The sequence below is a fragment of the Chinchilla lanigera genome, unplaced genomic scaffold, assembly GCF_000276665.1.
Source record: "Chinchilla lanigera isolate Chin_1 unplaced genomic scaffold, ChiLan1.0 scaffold00010, whole genome shotgun sequence".
Lineage (NCBI taxonomy): Eukaryota > Metazoa > Chordata > Mammalia > Rodentia > Chinchillidae > Chinchilla > Chinchilla lanigera.
In genome coordinates, this window is record NW_004955411.1 from 29,334,587 (window position 1) to 29,346,458 (window position 11,872).

Consider the following 11,872-nt stretch of genomic DNA (forward strand, 5'->3'; position numbering starts at 1 on the left):
AAAAAAAAAAAAAAAAAGAAAGAAAACTGCAACATCAGTATGTGTTAAGAACCTCTTATTAGGGACATATACTAATGTGTTATTGCCATCTAGTCATTGACATGTATATTAAGATCCTTTATAGTTTATAACTTTTAAATATTTCTCTTTTTATAAATATGATAACAGTAAGAATGCAATGGATTTGAAAAAGATATTTGGCTTCAAGAATTTATTACAAAAAAATATTTTACTAGAGCAAAAATATTTGGAAAGAGCCTATGTTCCCAGTAATAGGGAATTGTTTAATTAAATCAAGCTTTATTATGTCTACTGCTACCATCGAAATCAAAAATTGAAGTAAGAGTATCTTCTAAGCATTCATTCATATCAGCTAATAGCCTAAGTGCTTTACACATTATTTGATTTTATTCTCAAAGTAGTTCTATAAAGGCTATGTTAAGATTATTTTAGTCCAATTTAATGTTTGACCTCAAAATGGTTGCTTTTAATGCCTCTTACCTCATTGTACTGGTACCTGTCTGCCTTCCTGCCCGATTTTCTTGGAACCTGGAAACTATTTCTTTTCTCTGCATTCCTGATGTCCAGGAAGCGTCTACTACCTTCCCATCAGTAAGTACTTTGGGGAGAAAGAAGAAACAAATAACAAGAGAATATGGTCAAAAGAAGCAGAGTAGAGAGTACATGGGACAAAGAGAACAAAGAAAAAAATAATTAAGAAGGAAAGGAGAAAATTCTTAATAAAAGAGGGAGGGAGCAAGGATTAATCGAAGGGAGAGGGGCAGACAAGAAGAAAGGAGGGGAGGGATAAAGCAAAGAAGGAGTTAGTTTGGAATAAAGTTACAGGTAAAGGGTATAGAAATTGTGGGAGATAAAACAAAATGTCAACAGATTATGAAAATCATTGTTTTAATAAAAGCAAAGAAGAAAATCACATTTACTTATCTTAGAAGTAGAGGTATAAATTTTATCTCATGAATGGAAGATAATATTTTTGTAGTGCAGGTATAACTTTCTGATACCATTTGTGTAAACTCTGATTAATCTCAAGAAAATAATTTGGCATGGCAAGGAGTATACAATTTGAGGAAACAAGTGATATTACAGGTGTTTCAATTTGTGGTCAAATGTTTTAAAAATCACAGAATTTTAAAGACACAAACAATTTGAGCAAGCTCTTTATCTAGCCTAACTCCCCTTTAAATAATCATATGTTATTTATCCTTAACTACATAGATGATGAACTAAAGAATACACTGATTCCAATCTACAATTGTTTCTAAGACATTTCTCCACTTCAAAGATTATTTCGTAAGCAAAAGGTACCAGTGACTCTTTCAAAGTAGTTAGGAAACTTTTAAAGAAGAGTATTGTTTACCACATATATAAAATCAAAAGTAATATCTTTCTTCTCTTGCATAATTACAAACTACAAATAAAATTGATACATATTTTAAAATTCATTTGGAGCATTCCAAGCCCATTCTTGAAATGGATTCTCATTGCTTGTTTACAAATGAACTATTCATTGTCAGCATGGTATTTAAGAAACTATATTTCTATTTCGGTGAACTTTCTAAGGATATAGAGTTTTACCCATCATATTTTAGCAGATACATGATGCTATTCTCCATTACATGTGATTGGCACAGTCATGTACTATAATAAAATCTGTCAGTGTGCCAATTTCTTTTATTTGACAGTTTTCTAAAAAAAAAGAGTCTTGCTCTAGAAACCAATTAAAACTTGATTGTTTTTCTTTTCTATTTTATCTCTTTACAGAATTTTACTTAACTGAGCACTCTCCATTAATTTTTTTTCTGGCAAAAATAAATTGACAGCACAAAGTAATTAACCCAGAAACAATTCTTTGTATAAATTCTCTACTTTCCATTAGCTGCTGCTTGTTCTAATGTGACAGATATGTCACCACGGAACTGGCATTTCATGTCCACTAAATCACTTAGTTGTGACTCACTTCTTTCAAGGAATTGATATGGGGGAAATTTTGTATGACTGAAAATAGCATATGCGCAAGTGTCATAACACTTGATAATAAATATAAAAAACAGTTGATATGATCAACAAACCTGTGCCTAGAAATTCAAAAATTAATGTTAAAATAGAAGAAGATGCTGGAGAAAAGAAGGACAATTGTTTATCTTGACAAACTATAGTTTAAGGGAATTATTATACTCTAATTTCAGTGAAATCAGTATAACTCAGATGATCTTCTCTATAGTGAATTTGTGCTTTAATGCACCATGAAAATATGTTGAAAAATGATTTTTGAGCCTTAGCTTAAATTATTTCAACAACCAGGTGAGGATTTACTTTTTCAAAAAATATGTTTAATTAAGAATGTCAGTTGATGAAGATGGCTGTAAAATCTAACAATGCTCTAGACTGCACGTAGAGTTTTGTTTTGTTTTGTTTTTTGTTTCTTTTTGGCTGAACTAGTCAGACTAAACACTTGCTTTCTCAATTATACAATAATAGGGTTTGACTCTCCTGCTTTACACTATGACATACCAAAGTTACACCAATATTATATGGCATAATGTTTCTTATAACTGATTAACTGATTAGATTCTAACATTAAAAATTAAGGCAAGTATTTTTCTCTGCAACTTTTCAGATTTGATTACCTATCTAAACCCAGGATGGTGTCTTTCAATATGCTAATTAGTACTTCTTTTTCATTCATCAAAAACTTCTTTATGTAAACACTACGTGCAATGCCCCCCACTCAATCAATGAATGGAACACTATCCATGACCTGGCAGAATTCAGCTTCCACATGTAGTTTCCATATCTTTTTCTTTTTTTTTGTCAAATATCTGCTGTTGCTTTTACTTGTTTGCCCATGTTGAAGCAGACACACATTGTAAAAAATAATTGGTGAAGCAGCATTTCCAACTATATCCTCCATATATAATTCAGTGGCACATTTAAGGTCCTTTATGAAGTTTTATTTAAGAAAACCCTGAGATTCAAACAATGAGATTATTCAGGGTTTTTAGAAAGACTGCACTTTTAAAAATTATTGCAGTAAATAGTTTTATAATAAAGTAAAAACCTTTTGTGAAATACACTATTTTATTCCCCAGTTGATTGAATTTGAGGTAACATTACAAGGTGAAATCATCTGCTTGGGGTCTTTTGCTCAATTTGGGCATAAATCCTGACTTGGCAAACCACAGCTCCTTTGATATTAGCAGTTCTGCACTTGGAGTAATGGTAATTCTCTTTCCTTAGTGTTATAGCCCTGAGCTTTGAATGCCAGTACTTTTTAGCTCTTACTGTTACAGATTCTGTCAGCTTCCAGGTGCCCCTATCAGCTCCACAGCAGGCAGGGCGCATAGACCCTTTGGAAGCTTCTTGGAGCTTTTACAGCTCCTTCTGCTGCTTCTGTGGGGTTCTTCTGAAGGTCTGCACTGCTCTCTGTACACCTCTCAAGATCACTGCAGATCTCTACAGATATCCACAGACGTTCACAGATCCCTGCTTTCCTTGGTTTCTTGCTGTTCTTCTGCTCTTCAGAAGTCCTCCCACTACCGGTCATGCCCAAGGCTACTAACACTTGGTGTTGGGGATGTAGCACAGTGGCACAGTGCCTGCCTGGCAAGTGTAAAGCCCTGGGTTCAATTCCTGGTATACATAAAAAAAAAAAACCAGAAAATAAACAGTTAACAGCTATTTCTTAGTGTATCCCATTTTCCCAATCTACCTGAGATTAAAAATCATGAGTAGAACCAATGGAACCACCCAAGAGAATCTTTTGTTGAGACCTATGCTACAGCATTGCAGGGTAGTGCACAGGAGACAGACTCCTTGGACTGACCCAGTGAATGTTAAGGAATACTTCTACAGAGAGGAAGCAGCCCAAGCATTCATAGTATCCTGCATTTCATGGATCTATTTTTGGACTTCGGAAGTAGGGGCAAAAGGGTGTAGTCATCTAGAGTGGATGCAAGGTAGAGTCATCAGGGATAGGACGATGTCTGAAGTCTGCTACAACCAAGGCAAACATCTCTGGGAGTGGCTATGTGGCATCTGGGAGGGCCTCACCTGTATTATTGACAGCTTGTCCCAGTTAAGAGAAAAACGGCTGCTGGACTGACAGCTTCCATCATTTCAGTAAAAACGGTGATGCAGAACTTACACTGCTGCTGCTTTCAAGGATTTTCCAGAATGATCAAGTATAGCCCGTTGGAGTTTTGGGAATTTTGCAAATAGAACTAATGGCCTTGGTCCATCAGAAACAGCAGTGCCCCAAGCAGGGGTGGGGCATTCTGGTTGTTGGCTGAGCTGCAGTTCCTGCCTCACCATGGAATGAGAGGTGGCCAAGAGTATGACTGTAGGTGATTGCAGAGGTGTTGGGAAAATACTCAAGCTAGTCATCCAGTGTCACCCTTAGGGCAGCATGAAGAGGAGCATGATGCCTGTCAGTGTGACTGTGCCCTTTTGGCTCTCCCAGGAAACAGAAGGTTCATCTTGCTTTCAACCTCATATGTACACTCTAACTTTTGCAAAAAATATTTTTAAAGTAGACTGCTTACTCCAGTGCAGTTGCTTGTGCATAATATCTAAAAGGCTAGCATAGAAGCCAGCTTAGTATCCATGCTAAGTTGTACATCTAAAAAACATTACAAAAGCTTCTTTCATATTAATTAGATCATTGTTATTGCAACAATAGAAAAGACAGTTTCTAGTTTCAGATAACTGGTTCAAAGTTTCTGAGTATGTTTCTTAATTTAATTTGAGATTTAGTTTTATGCACTTTTACATAACACATTCTCACAAACTATCAAATGTCTACTGTATTCTCTCACTGTTAAAGAAATAAGACACAGCAGTGACTGAATAACTTTAATATTATCATGAAACTTTCATTCTAGATGGTAAGGCAGCAAGCAAAAAAAATGTATGATAGTGATAATCATGTACAAAAATGAGTCAGATGAGGAATAGAGAGTTCCAGGTACTCTCTGAGGAAAAGTTATGCAGAACATTTCTTCATAGAGAATTTCAATTAAAAATTGAGAGCAAGAAAAAGAGATTGAGTCATTAAAATATTGGGGAAGAATGTTACAGAAAATGGCAGGGCACCTTTTTGCTTATAGCCACACTCTTAAAGCTTTAATTGGTAAAACATTTTAAATTTGGGATACTTTTGAATTAAACACCTACAGAAGCAAGTAAAACAGAAAAGCTGACCCTCTACGTATCTAGGGCAAAGTAGTTCTTTTGAAAAAGGAATTCAGAGGATTTATACTGCTTCTCTCTTGCTTTCTGCTCCCTGACATGAACTGTTCGTCACTATACAGTCCACCTCATCGCCATCTGAAGCTAGTCATCCAGTCCCTGCCCATAGGCCAAAAGCAAAAAGGCCACCTGATCTCAGACTGGATTATTCAGAATGAGGAATTTGCAGGAACATTAGACAAATAAACTTTTTCTTTTTTTTTTTTTAAAGAGAATAAAAAATGTAAAAAAAAAAAACAACATTGAAAACAATACAGAATTTCAAAGCAGGATGATAGGAAATCAGCAATGGTTGTTTTATTGCATATTGTTATCTTCGAAGTAGTTATTCAGATAACCAGATATAGGCACGCAAAACTGATTCAAAAACTAAGCATTACGTGTTCCTTTCAATAAGCCAATAGAAATTAGTAGTACACATATCTTAGCTATCTTGTGTATACATATAAAAAGAGGAAAGGAAAGCCTTTTCTTTTTTATGAACTATTGTGCAGGTTTTTTTTTTAGTACTGAAAGTGTAGCTTATATATGAGTTCATAAATTCACTCTCTATGTATAGGGCTCACAAAAACAAATAGTTACCACAAATTGACTAAAATAAATTTTCTAGTTACATGTTTCAAAATGTGATTTATAAATATTGTATATGCATTTACTATAGTTTTCAAACATCTTCCATATATTTTAATAACTGTCAAAATTATATTAGGCACTTGTCAATCAAATTTAATCCTGCCAGCCAAGTATTATAATACACCGAAATGAGCCATATCATTTCCATTCATCTAAGCTCTGCCTCCTTAACTAGAAGTACATGTTTCTCAGTGGAATTAGAACTGTTTTCTTCCTCAAAAGTGAAATTAATTATTAATTCCACACAAAGACTTATGCCTTAATCACAGACATGCCCATGACACAGGTAGGGATTACAAAACAATATTATAGTAATTTAAAATTTCCTGATTTATTTCTCCTTTTTAAATTAGATCTTTTAGTTTAGTAATATTAGGCAAAAGCTGTTATTCTCTGTAATTTGTTTCTAGGCCGTAGTGTGTTTTTTTTCGAGGAATGGCCCTGATCATCAGTAGTACATAATTAGGGGGGAAAAAAGCAATAGTAACAGACTGAAAATCTCCGGTTGGGAGGTGATCAGTTTCAGGACTACCACAGATAAGATGGACATGATGGGCCAAAGTTCCAAAGACATGTTGCAAGGAGGTTTTCCTTACTGGGATCTATACAGGAAAATGCAAAAGTGAGCAAAAGAGGTACATTCCAAAGCATCCAGAAAGAGAACAGTAATTATAGAAACCATTTTAGGGGCATTTTTCTCTAACGGCCTTGTTTTTTGCACTTTATGTCCATAAATTTATTTAATCCTCACAGCAATCCCCCCAATAGACATTATTATTGTTGCTATTTTATTTATTTGTATTTTTTATTTAAAAAAGGATTAAAAATTAAAAATACTACAAATGATACAAAATTTCAACACAAGATGATAGGAAATCAATAATGGTTATTATATTGCATGTTGTTATCTTCAAAGTAGTTGTTCAGATTACCAGATATAGGCATGCAAAATTAGTCAAATAAAAGAAAAAATTAAGCATTAACTGCTCCTTTCAATAAACCAATAGAAATTAGTAGTACAATTACCTTAGCTATCTTGTGTGTGTATATACATATTTTCCCCTCCGTCTTTCCTTCTTTCTTTTCTCCCTTCCCAGTTGTTCTTTCCCTTTGAGCAGTTTCTTTCCCTTTCACAATGTCTACTGTATCTTTCAGATTTTATTTATTCTTTCAGTTTATTACACTAGGAGGACAAAAGGATGTTTACAAATGCGAGTCTGATTTATTTCACCTATGAGTATGATCTCTAGTTATGGCTAAATCTTGGAAACAAACCAAATGTCCATCAACTGAGGAATGTGTAAAAAAGATGTAGTATTTTTATACAATGGAGTATTACTCAGGTTCCAAAGAAAGATAAACTTGAGGCTATTATTGCCATTTTAAAGGGGGGGAAAATGGAAGCATAAAGAGATAAGGTACCTTGTCGGGCTGTCCAGAAAAATAAACAGAACACTTAAAAAGTGAAGGAAAGTAACATTACCTGGAGGTCCTTTGTAGTAGAAAGGTCACTGAAATAATGGTTCTTTGAAGAATAAAGATCATAACACAATATGTTTCAAAGATTTGAACAATTTTTTTTTTTTTTTTTTTTTTTTTTTTGGCTTTTTCTCCGGTACCGGGAACCAAACTCACGACCTTGCGCTTGCCAGGCAGGCCCTTTTGCCACTGAGCTAAATCCCCAGCCCCTTTGAACAATTTTTAAAACATGATTTTACTTGGGATTTATTAATGAGAAAATATAAAGAGGGGAGTTTAGTTTAAAGTAAATTAAAATGAACAATTAATTACCACTACTAGGTAACAACTGGGTTCCAGGCACTACCCTTGTGGTAGCAAAGCTATGGCAAGTGTGCTGCTTTGTATTATTGAAATCTCTAAAGCGTTCGCCATCGCTGGGCTCTAAACTTATGGCTTTACTAAGATAGTAAGACAATGTTCACTTCTCTGAATCATTGAAAAATCCAGTAGAAAACAGATGTAAGGAAGCAGTTATCATTCATCCTGAATGATATCCACTGATGAATAGATGGGGAATAGAGAAAATAATGATTTAATATGCCTCTTGTACAAAATACAATAAACATCACTTTGCATTTGAGAAATAATGGATGATTTTCCAAGCAAAAGAAATATTAAAGAAGGGTATATTGGAGTATAAGAAGTCATATTCAAAGAAGTAAACATATTTTGTTACTCATCAAAATAGGGAAGTTTGTGAAAGTGATACTGAGAAAGAAGTGAAATGCAAAGCAAATTAAAAGTTTCAAAAGGACATTGACAAGTATATAATTGCAAGTTGGAACACAGAAAATAAAAGAGCTTATATTTATTAGAAAATCTATAATCACTGTTTTATTATGTACAACCTGATCAATCAATAATAAAGTCAGAAAATGTAAAATTTGAATAAGAATCTGTTTGCAAACAAACCATAGAGAGTAAAAGTATTGGTGACTGATGTCAGACCTACATGAGCCACTGCAAAAATTCACTATTTCCAGTTGGACTCCTTATGAAATTGTATTTACAGGTTATTAAAAAATAAGGCCAAAATTGAAGTAAATGTTTAAAAATCATATACACATTTAATTAGAAGTAGACATAGGCATAGTTACCTCTAGTTTGTGTTACAAAAGCTTACAAGTGAGAAGTACCACATATGTAGTATATTGGTGCATAACAAAGGTAACAAGTTCATGCCGAACATAAAACAACCATTTCATTTCGTCTTAGCACTTCTCCATCATGCACTAAATCAGCAAATACTTGCTGACCGTCCACCATATTCAACAGCATAATCTTTTCTTTCATTATGCAGATATCTTTACTGGATACACTTTAGGTACACAGATATTAAGAATAAAAGTCCTACTCTTACAACATAAGACAATAAATAAAACAAAAATACAAATGGAATGAACATGAGACTCAGTATGTGTTATTTACATTCATATTTCACATATAGTTATTAAGCTGATCTTTTAGTATTCACTTATTTGAAACTGTAGAGTTGATATGCAAATTAAGTATTGGTTTAAACGTTAAGAAACAATTTTACTGATGGTATTCTTAACTGTATGTCTCAGCAGACATGATTTACTAGTGACATTTTTATACTATGAAGAATAAATATTGGTTGTTTTAGAAACTCTACCTAAACTACAATTACATTAAATATCTAAATCTTTCCCAATCTCTGATATGGTTTATAAACTATCAAATGAAGCAGATAAATTTAAAAGTCAAGCTGCAAAAAGCAAAAGAAAAAACACAGATTAGATTTAATGAATACCTACTAAATTTGGTGTGATATTTTTCTTACACTTCAAGAAATACCTCAGTTAGACATGGGTATCCAGTTAACAATTGTTATTTGCAAACTCAATTACAACCAAGAGACAGAGACAAAGACAGCAGATGCAAGCCATCATTGTAGAAGAGACAGAAGAACATACACGAGTTTGGTGGAGAACAAGCCAAACCCAGCGTATCCTGATACTTCTGGGGATATCTCGTTTGATGCTAGGTATTGAACACATGACTTCCAGCAAACTAACCATGCATTCTGTCACTGAGCTAATTCCCTGACCCAGGATCCTGATTTTTTGGTTTTGTTTTGAATATAGGGTCTCACTAAGTAGCTCAGGCTGACCTTGAACTCACAATCTTCTGAGCGCTAGGCTTATGCGCAAGCTCCACTATACATAGCTCAGCCCTAAAGTTTGATGTTCCCCATAATCAAATCAGAAAGCAAAAAAGAATTGTACAGAAAAAAATTGTCAATATTTTATTTAAAAGAGGGAGATATATCAAAAGCTTTAAAACATGTCCATTTTATCTAGAACACTTCATTTCTGGTGATGTTTCATCACTGTACTTATATTTAATAAAGTGAACAAGGTAACATCATAACAAATCTTATTGTATTTAAGGAGAATGGAAAAGAAAGTGATAAAATTTACCTATCTTAAAGAAAAACAGTCTGTTGAGATGACCTGGGAGGATTAGCTTTCCACACATAGATGAACGACTCCTATGACATGAATGTCAGTATAGGATCTTCCATAAATATTTAGGTACTTGAGGAACTCCAAGTTCGAGGGAAATATGAAGCCATACAAACAAAACCCTCCATAAATAATAGAAGCACTCACTCCCTTTTGGAACTTAATTTCTCATCTGAGGTATCAGTCTTGGCATACATAGTGCACAGTGCTATATTAGGGCATATACAAAAGCATCAGCTTCATCTCCTAACTCCAGTAATTATTCCAGTGGAGACACACACGGGTAATGGTCTTTTAACCTATCTGGTAATTTAGAAGTCTTCTCTTGAAGACGTCAAGAACATCTCACCAATGTTAGAAATTTTAGCTCTTTAAGTAGGTAATTTTTAAATCAATTCGCATCTTCTTTTTTATACATTGCAAGTATGGCATGAAGATGTTATATTTCATTAAGCAACTTGATCTATTTTCTGTACAGAGTTTTAAAAATTGTCAGTTCGGTCTTTTGTTTTGTCATTTTGCTGTTTTTCACCATCTTCAAATACCACATTTATATTATGTTTATTCTCCATTTCTGGTATTCCTACTCTAGATTAACATCTGTATCTTCACTGTTGATTTCCTGGATTTGTTCCTTGGTTCTATAAGCATCTTCAGTATTTTTCACTATTACTTTTTTCTTGATTCTTCACTGTTATGGTATTTACAATTCTGTCTTCAATAGGCTGAGCGCCTGTCAGTTCTTGTAAACTAAGATAATATTTTCAGTAAGATTTGTGATTGATTCAATATACATAAGACATATCTAATATGTAACAATTTTTAGCATCTGGAATATTTTTAATCAAACCATTCATTGTGGTCATCATTTCTTTTTCTGGACATCGCTTATTCATCAGGTTCAGGCATTCAGAAAATGTCTTGCTTACTGTGTCAGTAAATAATCTTTGTTCATCCTCTTCTGGCATGGTTGTCCATAAAGATTTTCATGGTAGTCCAGAAGGACACAAATGGATTTTCATATCTCTCAGGCTCAGTCTGGGTAGTGACTGAGTTAAGAGACCTTTTCAGCACTCTTCCTTTGCCAGCTCTCCTTTCATTCAGCTGAACTTTTCTCTTTTCTACAGTTTCTTTGGGTTGAGCTGATCTATCTACAGAGGGTTTTGCTAAGGTGTGTCTTCAATGGTCAATGGTTGTTGACTTTTCTCTCAGTATAGTGTTACTAAATGGAACAGGCCTGGCTACAATTTCAGGTGCTATGTTTTAGGATAATGCCTTACTACTTTTTATGTTCCAAGAAGTAGTTTTGATCCTAGGTAGAACTGTTTTTGATTGTAAGGCCTTACTTTTTGTGTCCTGAGAAGAATTGGGTTTGACACTACATAAACTGTTTATGATTGTCATAGTTCCTTTGCAGTAGGCTTTTTTCGCACTGTAGCATTGGCAAAGGTTCTGCTGATGTTCTGGATGTGAGTGTCGTGACTTCTAATGGGAAATTGCACAAGTTGTGTGTTCTGAGCAGTTCTCACAAATTTACTGGTAGTGGTCACACTTGAGGTTCTATTACTTTGTATTGTTACACTGCTGGTGTTTATAGTGTTCGGTTGTGTGCCTTTAGAGATAGTAGTTGAAAGTTTCTTTGTTGTTGCAGATCTCTCATCTTTTAGTTGTAGAGGTGTCCTGAATGAATTAAATCTTAGACTGAACAATGTGCCCAGGATATCATCCAGCACAGGATTCTTGAACATGTTGGCATCTTACTTTGGTTTTTTCACAGTCATTTGTTTCTTTTTTATGATTTTTTTAAAGATGAAATGTCTGCTTTAATGTCATATTTTGATTTTGGGAGTCATTAATTGGTAACAACTGCAGAGTTTGATTATCATTCTCAGAATTAAGTATTTCAATTGCTGTAGGAGAACTGGTTAATTAATTAGAAGCTTTTAAGAAAATATAATTCT

The 11,872-nt window shown here is 34.0% G+C and overlaps 1 pseudogene; it reads right to left on the reverse strand.

The window, feature by feature from the left end:
* Positions 1-10,054: 10,054 nt before the first annotated feature.
* LOC102021641 lies at positions 10,055-11,315 on the reverse strand (annotated as a pseudogene).
* Between the last annotated feature and the right edge of the window lie 557 nt (positions 11,316-11,872).